Source organism: Geotrypetes seraphini, chromosome 9 (assembly GCF_902459505.1).
Source record: "Geotrypetes seraphini chromosome 9, aGeoSer1.1, whole genome shotgun sequence".
Taxonomy (NCBI): domain Eukaryota; kingdom Metazoa; phylum Chordata; class Amphibia; order Gymnophiona; family Dermophiidae; genus Geotrypetes; species Geotrypetes seraphini.
The window spans coordinates 111,162,649-111,180,481 of NC_047092.1; positions in this window are offsets into that span (position 1 = coordinate 111,162,649).

Sequence of the window (17,833 nt, forward strand, 5' to 3'; positions counted from 1 at the left end):
TGCCGCGGAACAGCGGTTGAAAAACACTGCTCTAGAGGCTTGACTTTTAGTAATTCTTCAGGATAAAAAGAACCTTGTATAGCTTCGCTATCGTAATCCTGTATCTTGTATATTGTTCTCTGACCCCTGTTTAAAACATCTTTTATTATAAATATTTCATCCGTCCATGTTTGCTCGTAACCTTTCTGAAATTTTCCTTTAAGTTTTGATAGCCTTACATGGTCTCCTTTCATTAAGAGATCCTTGGTGGGATCGCGTTTGATGTTATTGCCGTAGACTGTTTTCCAAATCTGCAAAGAGTTTGAGGGTGTCACATCTACAGGCCTCGCCTGTATTGTTCTGTGAAAACTATAATTATAGCTGTGCACTATAGCCTGTAGGACGTCTTGATAAGTAAAGGTATTATGGGCTGTAAAATATCTCCACATTTTGGATTTTAAAGTCCTGTTAAATCTTTCCACTACAGCTGCTTTAACATCATTATGGGTCACAAAATGGCTAACACCTTTTTGTTTTAATAAATTCTTCAGAGACTTATTAAAAAATTTTTTACCCTTGTCTGTTTGAAGTTTTTCAGGTGTACGCCCTAAATTAAATATTGTTTCAAAGGCTTTGGTAACTTCATGACCGGTTTTTGTTTTTAAAGAAACGACCCATGCATATTTTGACAGGATATCTATTACCGTTAAGATATATTTGTAACCGTTGTTATAACGGGCAAAGGCTGACATGTCGACTAAGTCACTTTGCCACTGTCTGTCAACTTCCGACACAATTGTTTTATTTCTTTTAAAATGGATTCTAGCCGGTCTGTGTAAATTGTATGCGTTTTGACCGGTGATCCAATCCACCACATCTTTTCTCCGGACTGTTATATCACTCTTTTTAGCCGCTTGAAGTAGAGGGTTAATGCCTCCATAGCTTCCTGCCGCGTATGGATCATAATAAATTTGCTTCAATAAAGATTCTTTCATAGCTCTGCCTTTTTAACAGAGCCCTGTTAGGTGACAGCTGCTTTTGTTTTGTTTTTTTTCAGATTGTTAAGACAACAGTAGGGGGCCGGGACAAGTTCAGACATGTTTAAACACACCTCCACCTCTCTCCCCCTTGGCTTTATCAGGGGAGAGGGGCTGCAAAGGGCTTATCAGCTGTTACCATGACAATAGGGGAGCTGGCCCATTAACCATTAGCTCAGAATTCCTACTGAAAGTGTGTTAAAAGCAAATGCAACCTTTGATTGTTTCTGCCCCTGCTCTGTTTTAAAAGCAGGAAAGATTTTGTGAATGCCTTTTGTTTTGTGATCTGCTCTATCCGTGAGCTCTTAAACCCTGTCTTTTAACTAAAAACTGTTAAAATAAAGACGCTTCTTTTCTGGCCACATCATTTCCGGGTGGGGGTTTTGACTAAGTCTGTTTCCCCTATTTCCACCTACGTGGTCAGAAAAGCGCATTTCCGCTGCGTCATATTACCCTATTTCCGCCTATGTCATCAGAAAAGCGCATTTCCGGTAGGGGCAGGCACTCCCATTTCCGGTGATGTCATCAGAAAGCGTATTTCCGGGGTCAAACACGCCCCCATTTCTGGTGATGTTATCAAAAAGTGCATTTCCGGGGTGGGGCAATGGGAGGGGCGGGGCAATGGGAGGGGGGCTTGAGGGGTGGGGCCATGGGTGGGGGTGGGGTCATGGGCGGGGCTACCACCATTCATTCCTATGGGAGGGGCGGGGCATAGGTGAAGAGTGGGTCAGGGCCATGGGTGGGGGCGGGGCCATGGGCAGGGCTACCACCATTCATTCCTATGGGAGGGGCAGGGCATGGGCGGAGACTAAGGTGGGACAATGGGTGGGGCTTAACCCAGAAGTGAACGCTGATTGGTCGATCCTTATCTCTGACAGCTGTCAATCATTTTGACATAAGGTGTACCCATTATACTACTACCCACTAAATAGACTTGAATGTAAGGATAATTGATTTTTTTATAACATCCAAGATAATATTACAATAATCTAAAATTGACTTTACTAAGAGCTGAAATTATAAATCATCAATATAAGATCTAATAGAACGCATCTGCCGTATTTTTTGCTCCATAAGACGCACCCTAGATTTAGAGGAGGAAAACAAGAAAAAAAAAACTTTCTGAACCAAATTCTCCTTGCCAGGCTTTGCACCCAACACCACACTCCTTGCCTGGCTCTGCACCCTGTCCCCCCCTTCCTGCCAGGCTCTGTACCCTGCCCCTCCCCCCCTCTGGTGGTTTAGTGGAAGGCTGGGACAGGGCAGGCAGGTAGGCCTAGTGGTGTAGTGACAGGCAGGCAGGCCTAGTGACAGGCAGGCCCCATACCTTAAATCATCCCCATCCCCCACGTGCCCCCCAGTACCTTAAATCATCCCCCACGTACCCCCAGTACCTTTTTTAATCATCCCCCTTGCACCTTTTTAATCATACTCCCCCTAATACCTTTTTTTTTTTTAAACCCCATACCTTTTTTAATTCTTTTTTAATTTCCTCCCTCCCTCGACGGCTCCTTACTATTTCCAGCCAGCAGGCGCACGATTCAGGAGCGCAGCAGTCAGGGCCAAGCTTTACACGCTCCTGCTTGGGCCCGCGCCGCTTTCCGAATGGCTGCCGGCAGTTCTCACGAGTCCTTCTCAGATCCCGACACATACTATAGCTATCAACCTTCTAATCTCCCTGGGAATGCCCAGGCTAATTTCTTGTTGTAAACCGCCTAAACATAGAAACATAGAAATAGACGGCAGATAAGGGCCATGGCCCATCTAGTCTGCCCACCCTAATGACCCTCCCCTACCTTTGTCCTGTGAATAGATCCCATGTATCGATCCCATTTGGCCTAGAACTGAAAGGTATTGGTGGGATAGAAGACATCAATGTAATGTAATAATGTGAAGTAGTTTAAATGTATCACCTGGTGCAGGAAATTACAATCTATGCTTAGGCATTTCTATCCCTCCTGTATCACACGCTGCAGAGAATAAAGATCAACCCAATGTCTCTCACTACATTATGCTACAGAATATAAATAATATTTTTAGGTCTTTTTATCCCTTTGTTTTAGTGTATCATGTTTTAAAGGAACAGAAGTAAACATATCTGACATTTCCAGCATGTCTGCTTTAGATTATGATACTAGGGATCCTTTTACAAAGCACCGACACATATTTATTACAGCAAAAAATGACATACTGGGAGAAACACTGAGACATCCTGCAGTAATTTGGGAATGTGTGGTGCACTACCCAAGTGCTAAAATATTAAAATCTCTAGGGCAGAGAGTTGGTGTGTTCTGTAATAATCAGCATAGTTACACTGCCACACACTAACCTATTAGCGCATGAGCCTTACTGCCTACAAAATAGGTGGCAGGACTTTCACACTAATCTGTTTTAATGACCACATGCAAATGCCTCTACTATTCAATATCTTCCTTAGAGCTAGATGCACTAAAGTCAGCAATCGTCGCTAAACCAGTTTTGACTGCTTTAGCGACTTTGGAATTTGCCAACCTGATGCACAGAACGGCTTACTGTGTGTTTGGGGGTTTTTTGCCCAATCGCTCATTCTCCGACTTAACTATGGAAATAAGCTTTTTAATATTAAAACACCATGCAAGGGATTGATGCACAAAAAAAGCGATACTTGGACCAGTCGTTTGCGTGTCTTACTGATAGCTCAGCCCTGAAATTATTTTTTAAAGGCACAGATGCTGTGCGTGTCTGCCCGCATTAAAAAAAAACCTCGTGAGCCAAGCAGACCTCCCCCCCCTCCTGCCCACAGCCGTTGCACCCACCCCCGATGACAACCGCGGGTCCCTGAGCCCCCCGATGATTCCAACCGCACTGCAAAAAACAGAGCCCCCCTCCCCCGTGCCAGGTGCTTAAAATTAGGTTGTGTCAGAGGCTAAGTATAACATTAAAAAAATTATCAAAAACAATTGCAATTCCAATAAAAAAAATTTTAAGATTAAAAAAAAAATTAAATAGTTAAAATTAATTAGATAGATTCAAGATGGTTCTAGTCAGATACACGCTGGAACAGCTCCGAAGTTGATCTCTTTTTCTGTTTAAATTTGCGGCAAATTCTTCTTTAAAGATGGGGAAGAGAAAGGGGAAGATTAGGACTTACCCTTATGAGTCCTCTCCTCTTCCCCTCTCCTCCACTGAGAGATTTGTCATCTGTCCAGCACAACCCTCCAGAGCAGGTGCAGGCAAAGAAGCGGCCCTATCCGAGCTGAATGCAATGCTAAGCCCAGAGGAGAGACTTCTGCCCTCCGATGTAGGCATGGGGAAGCATCCAGAGCAATCAATGGAGCTGCAAGAAGTTCTGTGGCTAATGCAGCATTGATAGAGGGGAGTGACCGGAGCTTGGAGAGAGTTATTGAAGGGCAAAAAGCCGCCGTGAGAGCAGATTCTGAGCTCCTCTTGGACCCTGAGGGTGCAGTAGGAGGTTTGCAGAGACAGCACACAGAGAGTTCCGGGCTGAGAGATTAGATCGGCAGCAGAATACTGGTGAGCCCTCTTTAACTCCTATTAAACCTGCCCATGTCACACAAGATTCTATCTGGGACGCTGTGGCTCATTTGGAAAAAGTTTTTCTGGGGAATAAGACATTGGTGGATATTTCCTTGCAAGATTGTAAAACATGCATAATCACCCAGGAAGCATGGCTTCAGCAAAGGAAGATCTTGCCTGACGAACTTGTACTTCTTCGAGGGAGTAAACAGGCAGATAGACAAGGGTGACCCGGTCGACATTGTATATCTGGATTTTCAGAAGGCATTCAACAAGGTTCCGCATGAACGATTACTTCGAAAAATTGCGAGCCATGGAATCAAGGGTGAAATACTCACGTGGATTAAAAACTGGCTGGCGGATAGGAAACAGAGAATGGGGTAAATGGGCAATACTCGGACTGGAAAAGCGTCATGAGTGCCACAGGACTCAGTGCTTGGACCCGTGCTCTTCAACATATTTATAAAAGACCTGGAAATTGGTATGACAAGTGAGGTGATTAAATTTGCAGACAATACGAAGTTATTCAGAGTAGTGAAGACGCAGGAGGATTGCGAAGACCTGCAACGTCACATAAACACGCTCGAGAAATGGGTCACGATATGGCAAATGAGGTTTAATGTGGATAAGTGTAAGGTGATGCATGTCGGTAACAAAAAATCTTATACACAAATACAGGATGTCCGGTGCAGTACTTGGAGAGACCCCCCAGGAAAGAGACTTGGGAGTACTGGTCGACAAGTCAATGAAGCTGTCCGCGCAATGTGCCGCGGCGGTGAAAAGGGCGAACAGAATGGTAGGAATGATTAAGAAGGGGATAATTTCATAGTTTATTAAAATTTGATAAAATGCTTCTCCTGGAATACTATTGCAACATCCTCTATCTACCATGCCCTGCAAACATGATAAAACAACTACAGACTGTAAAAAACACAGCTCTTTGATTGATCTGCTCGCTAAGTAAATATGACCACATCACCACTGCCTACCTAGACTCACACTGGTTACCAATACAAGCACGAATTAAATTCAAACTATACTGTCTATTATTCAAAGCATTAAATGGCACTGCCCCCACTTACCTAAACAACCGCCTAAATCAGAAACATACTACTAGACAAAGAAGAACTCAGACCCCATTTACTTACCCCCCATTCAAAGGTACTCGGCACAAGAAGATGTTTGACAACCTACTAGTGACTCAGGCAGCGAAACTTGACCACTCCATCTCCAACTTGCTGACAACAACGAGCGACTTCAAATCATTTCGAAAAGGAATCAAAACCCTGCTATTCAAAAAATTTATCCAGATATCTTAACTCTTCCCCTTGTCCTTTCCCCTCCCTTGTAAATCCCCCCTCAAAGTCTCACCTTTTCTTGTATTTTTTTCTCTCCAAAGTATCAACCATGTATACAGTTCCCTAAATTGCAAATCTCCTGGAAATGTCCAGTTATCATCTTTGTAATCCTAATTCCTAAACTGTAATTTTCCTGGAAATGCCCAGTTAGCTTCTTTTGTAATCTGCCTAGAACTGCAAGGTACAAGCGGAATAGAAGTCACTAATGTAATGTAATGTTGTACATAAAAAATTTAAATATAAATAGGGAACAAACAACAAATAATAAACATAGATCTTCCAAGACTGAAATACTTGGTTGGGGTTGCGACATGAGAACAATAGGAAAAAAAAGGGAGGAACTACAATTTATTAAGAAAAAGCACATAAAAAGAAGGTACAGTAGGGAAGATGTGACAGGTTAAGTGATAATAAAGTAAATGTATATATGTGATAAATCAATTGTAGGCATCTTTAAAAAGAAAGCATTTTAAACTACTTTTGAATTTATCCATGGTTTGTTCAGCCCTGAGGTGTAAGGGGAGAGAGTTCCAAATTGAAGGGGCAGTAACTGAAGAAATAAGAGTACGACGGGTGCCAATTATTTTTAAGGACGGGACCTTAAGAGAGTGTTGTGAGGCTGATCTTAAGGTTCTAGGGGGGTCATATGGAATTAATAGTCTATAAATGCAAGAGCATTAGTCTGTAGAGTTTTGAAAGTTAGAAGAGCAATTTTTTTAGGTTATCCGGTGTGGGATAGGCAACCAATGAGCTTTCTTTAACAAAGGGGTGACATGATCGAATTTTTTGGAACCCGAGATAATTTTGATGGCCGTATTTTGTATGAGTTGAAGGCGCCTAATATCTTTTTGACACAACCCTTTATATAATGAGTTGCAACAATTGATTTTGGATATTATAAGGGAATTAATTATGATATTAAGAGAATTTGAGTCAAGAAGAGGGAGCAAAGATCTTATCATCCTAAGTTTGTTGAAGCAGTTTTTGACCAAAGCACTGATTTGGGGATGAAATGAAAGTTTATTATCAAGAAAGGATTAGACAAATTCCTGCTGGAAAAGGGGATAGAAGGGTATAGATGGAAGATTACTGTGCAGGTCCTGGACCTGTTGGGCCGCCGCGTGAGCGGACTGCTGGGCGCGATGGACCTCGGGTCTGACCCAGCGGAGGCAATGCTTATGTTCTTATGTGATGACACCTAATATTTTGGTCATTGGAGTAGATTCGAGAGGGATATTGTCAATGGAAACCAGTGTGACTAGCTGTAAACCTTATTTCCATGGGAAAAGAACAGTACTTGTTAAACTAAACCTTAAGTTTATATACCGCATCTTCTCCATAATTATAGAGCTCGGCACGGTTTACAAGATTTTAATATAGGAAGGAACGGCATAATGGGGATGGAGATTGAGTATAGGGGGAAGAGAGCATTATATTTTTGTGAATAGCCTAATTTTCAGGTGCTTTCGGAATAGTTGGAAGGAGGCCAGATTCCATAGTGGGGCAGTAAAATTATTCCAAAGCCCTGTGATTCTGAAGAGGAGAGATTTCCCCAATTTTCCCGCATAGAAGGGTACCTTTTAGCGAGGGGAAAGGATAGTTTAAGTTTTTGGGTGGACCTGGTGGTATCAGGACTCGAGGAGTTCCAAGATAGTGGAATTAGGGGAGGGAGGATGCTGTGTAGGATCTTAAAAGCTAGGCAGGCGCATTTAAAATGAACCCTGGAAATTACTGGAAGCCAGTGAAGTTTGGACAGAAGTGGGGAAACATGATCAAATTTGCTTTTTGCAAAGATCAACTTGGCTGCGGTGTTCTGAATTAGCTGAAGTCTTTAAAGACTTTTTTTAGTTAGACTTAGATAGATGGAATTACAGTAGTCTAGTCTGGAGAGGATGATAGATTGAACAAGGACGGGAAAATGTTGGCAGAAGCAGGATCTCACTTTCCTCAGCATGTGGAGGTTAAAGAAGCATGACTTTACCAAGGAGTTGAGATGGCCATTGAAGGAAAGAGAAGAGTCGATAATGATGCCTAGAACTTTGCTTGAGAACTCAAGCTACAGTGTGGCACTAGAAGGCAGTGAGTAGAGGGTAGGCAGCTGTTCTAATTTTGAGCCGAACCAGAGTAGTTTTGTTTTGGACTCGTTCAGTTTCATTTGTACTGAGAGGGACCGGGATTGGAGTTTCGTTATGCATGCTGTTATGTTCTCAGAGAGGTTGGTAAGGTTCGAGGCTGTCTCGAGGAGGATAAGGATGTCGTCAGCATATGTATAGAGTGTTTCAAGGGAAGATGGATGGAAGAGTTTCAGGGAAGACATATAGATGTTGAAGAGAATAGGAGATAGGGGTGATCCCTGCGGGACTGCGCAAGTCGGTTTCCAAGGAGCGGACGTGATGCCATTTGTGTTGACAGTGTAGGAGCAGGAACATAAGAAATTCAAGAACCACTCTAAAACTGGAGTCGATGCCAATCTTGGAAAGTAGATAAATTAGAATATCGTGGTGGACGACATCAAAAGCTGCAGAGATCGAATTGTAATAGGACAGCAAACTTATGTTTAAATCATTTTTATTAAATCACAAACGTAGCATTGAACAGAACACATCACAGTTTTCAAACATAACACAAATCCAATCCCCACCCACCCAACCAACCCCCCCCCCCCCCCCCCCCCCCCCCCCCTGGCAGCAGCGGTAACAAGGTCTAATGAAGATAAAGCAAAAAAGGAAAGAAAATCAATTAAGTACCCCAAAGTTGGTTTTGGACGTAAGGTGTAAAAGTCAAACTAAAAGGGTACCAACATTGAGAATACAATCGTCCAGCTTTGGTCGACATGTCCACCACTTCACGACGTTCCAATAACATTTGATGCAGCATTAATGCTCTCCATTGAGGGACGATTGGAGGTTGTGGCGAAAGCCACTGCAACAAGATACATTTCCGTCCCAGCAACACAGTTTTTCGGAGGAAGGCTGCACAGCCTGGTTTAGGCGGGTGAAATCGAATCTGCATAGTGAAGAGGAAATTGGGGTGTAGTCTCCAAGAGCAATTCCAAAGTCGTGCCACCAAAGACACCAACTGTATCCAAAAGGAAGATACCAGGGGGCAAGACCAAAACATGTGTCCAAACGATGCTAGGGGACAAGCACATTTCCGGCAACAGTGGTCCGCACTTATCCCCATCACATGTGCCCTCTTTGGCGTATAAAAGGCTCGCAATATGAACTTATAATTTCGTTCCCTCTCAACCGAGGACATAGTAGTGGCCCTTCCCAAGCGTATGCCTCTACGAATCGCATCAGCAGAGATGGGCAATTGGAGGTCAATAGACCACTTCTGAGCCAGGGTGGAAAAGTCCAAGTCACCCGCCCGTTCCTGTAGCCACTTGTGATAAAATCGGAGTGGTGTGGACTCTTGAGCTGTAAGTGCAATCGCTTCTTGCAGTCTGTCTTGAACATCCTCCTGTAGCCTCGTCGGCGTCAAGGACTGTAAATAATGTTTAAGCTGTTGATAGGCAAACCAGTCTGTAGGCGATAGATGAAACTTCGTTTGTAAGTCACTGAAGGAGATCGGAGAACCATTATTCTGCACGGTCTGTGACACATATTGAAGGCCCGCGCGGGACCAACGTCTGAATACTGGGGAATCCATGCCAGGTAGGAAGTCCCCATTGCCGACTATTGGAAGGCAAGGCGTATGGCGCGGAGAAATCTGCAATCCCTTGCACAACAACTTCCATGCTGTACGCATCGCTGGTAAAAGTGGATGGGACTGCAGCTGAGGTAAATCCGGCAACTGGGGAGCATGGAGGAGATAGCTGAAATGATAGGGCTGAAAGGAAAAACATTCAATCACAGGTAAAGAAAAATCAGAAGTGTTACAGAACCAGTCATGAATATGACGTATTTGGCATGCAAGGTTGAACCGAGATATCCATAATAATCCTAACCCCCCTCGAGCGATTGGAAGGATTAACTTGGCCAAAGAGATTCTCGCTCGTTTACCTTGCCATAAATACTTAGATAAATGGGATCTATGAAGTGCAATATGTGGTGCAGTTAACATGACAGGGAGCATTTGCAGGATATATGTCCACTGGGGCAATATAATCATGTTATAAAGGGCTATACGGCCGGATAGGGAAATAGGGAATTTCCGCCAGCCATTCAATGTACTAGAGGTTCGATGAAACAAGGGCAATACATTGGCTGAATATAGTCTATTTAAATTTTGGGGAATAATCACTCCTAAATATGTCAAGGAAGAAGAGGCCCACTGCAAAGGGAACTCTCCCGGCCAAGTCTGTCGTACCTCTGAAAGTGTAGGAAGTGCCAATGACTTCTGCCTGTTTAGTACCAGACCAGAGTAAATGTGAAACTCATCTAATATTTCTAATGCTCGCGGTAATGAGCTATGGGGGTTGTCCAATGCAAGCAAGAGATCATCCGCAAAGGCTAGCACCCGTAATTGCGATAGGACAGCAAACTTATTACGAGAATGAAGTTGTTGTACCTTTGAAATTAATGAGACCAGTAGGGATTCGGTGCTGAAGTTGGGTCTGAAGCCGTATTGGTAAGGTAAGAGAATGGAGAATCTCTCTAGGTAAGATGAGAGCTGGGAGAGGTATATTTGCTATGGGACGGTAGTTAGATGGTGAGGAAGGGTCAAGATCAGCTTTTTTCAGTAATGGAGTCAAGGCAATATGTCCCATTTCTGCGGAGTATAGGCCCGATAGTAGAGCAGAGTTTATAAGTCTGGTGAGGGATGAGATGGCCTGCGCGGGAATATTCTTGTATGAATGGTAGGAAGGGAATGGATCTAGGGCACATTTGAAGGATTTTAGTTTGAGACATAGTTTAGAGATCTGGGATTCGGATACGAGTTCAAAGGCAGTCCAGGATCTGTCTGCTGGGATAGGGTTAGAATCGCTTGGAGCCAAAGAATTGTAGGAGACTGCTGGTGGGAAGGAGCTCCTTATGGTAGTGATCTTTTCTTTGAAGAATTCTGCTAAGTCGTCTGCTGATGGGGTGGAGGGGGGAATGGTGGAATCGTTTTTAGAGGTTAGGGTGCGTCAGATGTTAAACAGTGTACAGTCAAACCTCGGTTTACGAGTAACCCGGTTTGCGAGTGTTTTGCAAGACGAGCAAAACACTCAGCAAACTTTTGACTTGTAAACCAAGCATTGACTCGATTTGCGAGCCCCCACCCGACCCGACCGCGGGAACCAACAGTATTGCTCCCCCCGAGGCCACCGGTGCTTCTATCGCCTCTTCCCCCCCCTCCCCGACTGGCCCTGTCTTTACCCCTGCACTGCCGGTGATAAAAGTGCCTGCCACCGGTCTGCTGCTGAGCCTTGAGCATCTGCGCATGCTCAAGGCCTTCTGGATCTCACCCTCTCCGAGACTTGCTACTCTAATCCAGCCTAGGCATTCAGCAGACTCCCGCGAGGTCAAGCCTCTTCCTATGCCTCCGGCTGAGACTACACAATCTATGCAGGGAGCAGAGTCTCTGCGAGTGTCTGGTCTGGCATCTATGCATGCGAAGCAAGGAGCAGATTCTTTGCAAGTGCCTCGACAGGAATCCTCATACTCCATACAAGGAGCAGATTGTTTTGGAGTTCCTCGAGGTTCCTCCATCAAGTCTTCTGAGCTTCGATCCACAGCTTCTAGCCCCATCCATTCATTGTTAGCAACGTCTGCTTCCATCTCTGGGGCGAAGTCTCCTCAATCTTCGAGATCTGCTTCCAAGCACCACTCTCACCGACGATCGAGGCCTTTCTCGAGGCATACTTCCAGGCATACCTCTTCTTCCAAAGAGCGTCCTTCCACTAAGCTTCGATCTATACCTTCCAGCTCTACTAGACCACCGACTCCTCGATCGAGGTCCCTGCTTCCAGACCTCGAGGACTCAGCGGTTTCTATTGCTTCGTCCAAGTCTCCTTTCTCTTTTGATGCCTATTTTCCTGCTGAAACTTCATCTTTGACCCAGGCTGCCTTGACGTCCTCAAGTCCTTCTCGAGGCAAGGCATTAACGTATCGGCTATCTTTCTCTTCTTTTCTTCGTCAGATGGCTGATGACCTGGACCTTCAATTAGATGCTGGTTCTAAATACTCTAAGGAGTACCTCGAAGTCATGCATCTTCTTCAACCTCCTGCAGAGTCACTTAAGTTTCCTCTTCACAAGCTTTTGTCTCACACTTTTACACGATGCCTGGAGACTCCTTATGCAATTCCTGCTGTTCCAGGCAAGTTGGACTCCAGGTATAAAATCTACATTGCAAAGGATTTGAGAATTCGCAGTTGTCTCACCAATCCTTACTTGTGGAGTCCTCCTTGAATAGGTCCCATCCTTCCAAGGTTTATGCTACCGTTCCTCCTGGAAGGGAAGGAAAAACTATGGATAAGTTTGGACGTCGCCAAAATGCCATGATGTCCTCTAAAGTCCTCAATTACAATTTCCATTTTGTCACTTATTTCAAGTTCCTCATTGATCTTCCTAAATTTCTCAGTTATCTAGATACTCAAAAGCATTTCGAATTTCAAGAGGTCATAGCTACTCTGTCACAACTCAAATTACATCTACTTCAGTCTTCTTATGATGCCTTTGAGTTGTCCGCCAGGGTGACTGCTTGTTCTGTAGCAATGCACTGCTTGTTCTGTAGCAATGCGCTGCCTAGTTTCAAATTTCAAGTTTATTTTTGACTTATTGAATCGCTTAATTTAATTTGCTAAGCTATTTACAGATAAAAAAAAGGTAAATACATCAGATTAATTATGAAAGAATACATAGGTTTGACACACTATCATACAAAATAATAAATAATGTCATACAAACTAACAGATACATGGGGGAAGAAAGGGTAGAACTACAATCGTATGTATAAAAGAGAACATAAATGGTAAAAAACAACAGGTAGGGTAGATATTGGGGGAATAAAAAAAGGAAAAAAATTTAATAGTAATCGTTAATTAAGCTTCGTACCATGGACAAGGACCCTAATCTTCAGGACCGCTTGGCTAATGTTCCTTGTGAATCTATCGAGGCAGCCACCAAGAAATTGTCTGAACATGAAAAATCCTTTGCTTCTATTGTCAGACCAAAGCCCAAGCCTGCACGCTCTCCTCCAATTTTCCAGAGGCGTTTTGCTCCAAGAGCGGCTCCTTACATTCACCCTCCTCTCAAGAAGCAGCAGAATCAGAAGCAACAGAAATCTCAGCTTTCTGCTGCACCTAAGGCTACGCAGCCTTTTTGACTATTTAAAACAGAGCATAAGATCCACCGTTCTGTCTCTGACCTATCTTCCCCTTATTGGAGGTTGTCTCCATCATTTTTACCACCGATGGGAGAGCATCACTTCTGACCTCTAGGTGCTGTCAATCATCAGGGAAGGATACTCTCTTCATTTCACTCAGGTTCCACCAGACCTTCCTGCAAGAGAGTATCCTTACAGTCCATCCCAGACCGCCCTTCTTCTTCTGGAAGCTCAAGCTCTGCTTTATCTCCATGCCATCGAACCAGTTCCTTTGGAACAGAACAAGGAGTTTTACTCCCGTTACTTCCTTGTTCCGAATAAGACAGGCGATCTGTGACCCATTCTGGATCTCAGGGCTCTCAACAAATTTTTAGTCAAGGAAAAATTTTGAATGTCGTCCCTGGCATTCCTTTATCCCCTTCTCGATGAGAATGACTGGTTATGCTCTCTGGATCTGAAGGAGGCCTATACTCATATTCCCATTCATACGTCCTCCTGGCAATATCTCAGATTTCGGGTGGGGAATCTGCATTATCAATACAGAGTGCTGCCCTTTGGCCTGGCTTCCTCTCCCAGAGTATTCACCAAGTGCCTGGTAGTGGTAGCAGCAGCTCTATAGAACTATGGTCTGCAGGTATTTCCCTACCTAGACGACTGGCTCATCAAAGATTCAACATCTCAGGGGGTTATTGTAGCGACCCAACGGACTACGTGGTTCCTACAAAGTTTGGGATTCGAAATCAACTTTCCCAAATCACAGCTTCAACCCTCTCAGAATCTACAATTCATAGGAACTGTTCTGGACACTATCCAACTCAGAGCATTCCTTCCGCAACCACGTGTGGAAGCTCTCCTTCAACTCTGTCATACAGTGTCTTCCCGCTCTTTCATTTCAGTGAGACACATGATGGTGCTTACTGCGTCACATGGCCTCGATAGTACACGTGACTCCTTTTGCCAGACTTCACCTCAGAATTCCCTTAGTGGATCCTGGCATCTCAGTGGACGCAGGTTTGCGACCCACTTTCTTGACACATTGCAGTCACTCCTTCATTGAGACAGTCTCTCCATTGATGGATGCTCTCTTCCAATCTCTCCAGAGGCTTGCTGTTTCAAACGCCCCCCCATCAGAAGGTCCTCACAACAGATTCCTCGACCTACGTATGGGGCGCTCATCTCGATGGACTCTGTACTCAAGGCCACTGGACCAGTACGGATCGTCAGTGTCACATCAATCTTGGAACTCAGAGCAATCTTCAAGGCTCTCAAAGCTTTTTCAACATTCTTCTTCATGACCAGGTAGTCCTCATATCGGACGGACAACCAAGTTGCCATGTACTATGTCAACAAACAGGGAGGGACGGGATCTTCCTCCCTTTGTCAAGAAGCTCTGAAGGTTTGGGACTGGGCAATTTGCCACAACACCTTCCTCAAAGCTGTCTACATCCAAGGGGCGAAAAATTGCTGGCCGGACAACTTGAGTCGTCTTCTGCAACCTCACGAATGGACACTCCATTTCCTCGCCTCTCCATCACATTTTTTCACAGTGGGGAACGCCTCAGATAGATCTCTTTGCAGCTCCCCACAACCACAAACTGCTTCAGTTCTGCTCCAGAATATATTCTCATCGCCTCGAGGCAGATGCATTTCTTCTGGAATGGACGAATCTCTTCCTGTACACATTACCTCCATTCCCTCTCATTCTCAAGACTCTTGTCAAGTTGAAGAACGATCATGCCACCATGATTCTGATTGCTCCTCGGTGGCCGAGACAACCGTGGTACTCCCTTCTACTTCAACTCAGCAGCAGGGAGCCATTTCTTCTACGAGTTTTTCCATCTCTGCTTACACAGAGTCAGGGATCTCTGCTTCATCCCATCCTGTAGTTGCTACACCTGACAGCTTGGTATCTCTCAACATAACTCCTCTTCAGTTTTCTCAACCTGTAAGAGACGTTTTAGAGGCTTCTAGGAAGCCTACCACTAGACAATGCTATCACCAAAAATGGACAAGATTTTCTACGTGGTGTTTTTCTCACAGTAAGGAGCATCAACATTCCTCCTTACCTTCTGTTTTAGATTACCTTTTGCACTTATCCGCCTCTGGCCTCAAGTCTACATCGATCCAAGTCCATCTCAGTGCAATTGCTGCTTTCCTTCAGCCTATTGAAGGGAAACCCCTCTCTGCTCATCCGGTGGTTTCCAGATTCATGAAAGAATTTTTCAATGTCAAACCTCCAGTAGTTTGGGACCTCAATGTTCTTGCTCAACTGATGAAACCTCCATTTGAACTAATGTCTACGGCTCATCTAAAGTATCTCACTTGGAAAGTGGTGTTTCTCATTGTCCTCACTTCTGCTCGAAGAGTCAGTGAGCTGCAAGCTTTAGTTGCTGATCCACCTTTCACTGTGTTCCATCATGACAAGGTGGTCCTCCGTACTAAACCTAAATTCCTTCCTAAAGTGGTTTCAGAATTTCATCTCAACCAATCCATTGTTCTTTCCAAAGCCTCATTCTCATCCTGGAGAATCAGCTCTTCATACTCTGGACTGTAATGTGCTTTGGCCTTCTATTTGGAATGCACCAAACCACATAGAACTGCTCTTCAACTTTTTGTCTCCTTCGATCCAAACAAGTTGGGACATCCAATCCCTAAGCGTACCATCTCCAACTGGATGGATGCTTGTATCTCATTCTGCTATGCCCAGGCTGGATTACACCTACAGAGTAGAGTCACAGCCCATAAAGTCAGAGCAATGGCAGTTTCAGTAGCTTTCCTCAGATCTACACCTATTGAGAAAATTTGCAAAGCTGCTACTTGGTCCTCGGTTCATACTTTCACTTCTCACTATTGTCTGGATGTTTTCTCCAGACGGGATGGCCATTTTTGGCCAGAGAGTATTACAAAATTTATTCTCCTAATTTGCTAACGCTCCCACCATCCCATTCTGGTTAGCTTGGAGGTCACCCATATGTGAGAATAGGCTGCCTGCTTGTCCTGGGATAAAGCACAGTTACTTACCGTAACAGGTGTTATCCAGGGACAGCAGGCAGCTATTCTCACAACCCACCCACCTCCATTGGTTGGCTTCTCTGCTAGCTATCTGAACTGAGGAGACGCGCCCCTGCGCTGAGCAGGAAGGCACTCGCGCATGCGCGGTGCGGCTGACTCGAAACTTCTATTTTCTGCAAGCAAGTTTGCTTGCGAGGCTTCTGCATCCGGACTCCGTCAATGACATCACCCATATGTGAGAATAGCTGTCTGCTGTCCCTGGATAACACCTGTTATGGTAATTAACTCTGCTTCTTTGCTCGTGTTTATTTTCTTTCAAATTTAGTCTTTTCGTTTTGCGGGTTTCACCCTCGTTCTGCAGTGGTTCCCTGCGGGGACAACTATGACTGCGGGAGATTTCAGATCTTTGATGAGAAAGTCTACTTCCAGGGGGTTGGCCTCTTTTCAGTATCTGGACAGCCTGCAGTACAAATCAGGTCTCCGGGGATTTTTCCCTTTGAGAGCTGGCTCACAGGTTCATCTGCTAGTGGGTCGAGCGCAGGATGCATGGCTCCATTGAAGTGCACCCGGGATTGGGGCCAGACTGCTGTAAGGTTTGTCAGTGGCCCCCACAATGTATGGTTGAGAGGCGCCCTTACACACGCCAGGTCCCAGGTTCAGTTCCCTCACTGAAGATTCACCAGGAAGTAGAATCAAAAAGGCACAGCCAGAGGTGATTTCATAAAGAATATATTATAGAAATAGGCTTACAGAAAAGCAATATTTATAAGCATTATAATTAAGCATTACAATTAATGAGAGAGCAACGCAGTTTCCCTGCCTTACAGAATTCAGAGGAAAAGAGAGACATAGAAGCTTGAAGTTCCAGGGAAAGGCAGAGAGAGAGAAAAGGGTGATGGGGTGATGGTCCAAGCTTCGTGTTCCATAGATAAAGAGAAGGATAAACAGAGAAAGAAAGAGCTCAAGAGAAACAAGAGAGGACCAGAGTGCCAAGAGCCAAGAGAGGGAGTTGATAAGGATCCAAGATGGCTGACGGTCTCCTAAGCTGAGCTACACGCCGGAAGAGATTGTTTAAAAAACTTTTTCATAGGGGAAGTTATTTACACGAACATGCCGAAGAGGAGAGGTCGCAGCGCCGCCGGAGCCTCGCGGCGCCCCGCGGTGTCCTCTCTCGGAAACATCGAAGAACTCCTTCGTCGAATGCAGGATATATCCCGGCAGCGTCGGCACCCCCTCTGGAGACGCCTCGGAGGGGTAAGATTGAGGCGATCTCCTTGGGATTAGAAACTACGTTGAGCCCCGACGCAAGGGCACCTCCCCCACCTCCTCAGATTACTAGCTCCCCGCGAGTGGAGGAGCTAACGGCAGAAGGCATGCACCTCCCCTTGGAGGCCAGGAAGAACACGGAGAGGAGCAAGGAGATGGACTCCCTGAGTTTTCAGGAGAGCCCAGGAAGCATTGAGGACTTGATAACATCTAGGACTACCCTAGTCCAGGAGAAGGAATGCCAGGAACAGCTTACAACTGGTGAGACTATTCAAGTTATAAATGTTTCCTATGCTATAGAAAAACCCAGGGAGGTAACACTGGATTCTATTTGGGACCTTGTTGCTGATCTGGCTAAGTCTATAAAGCCCCAGCTTTTTGCAGCTGGAAAGTAAATTATACTTCAAGAAACT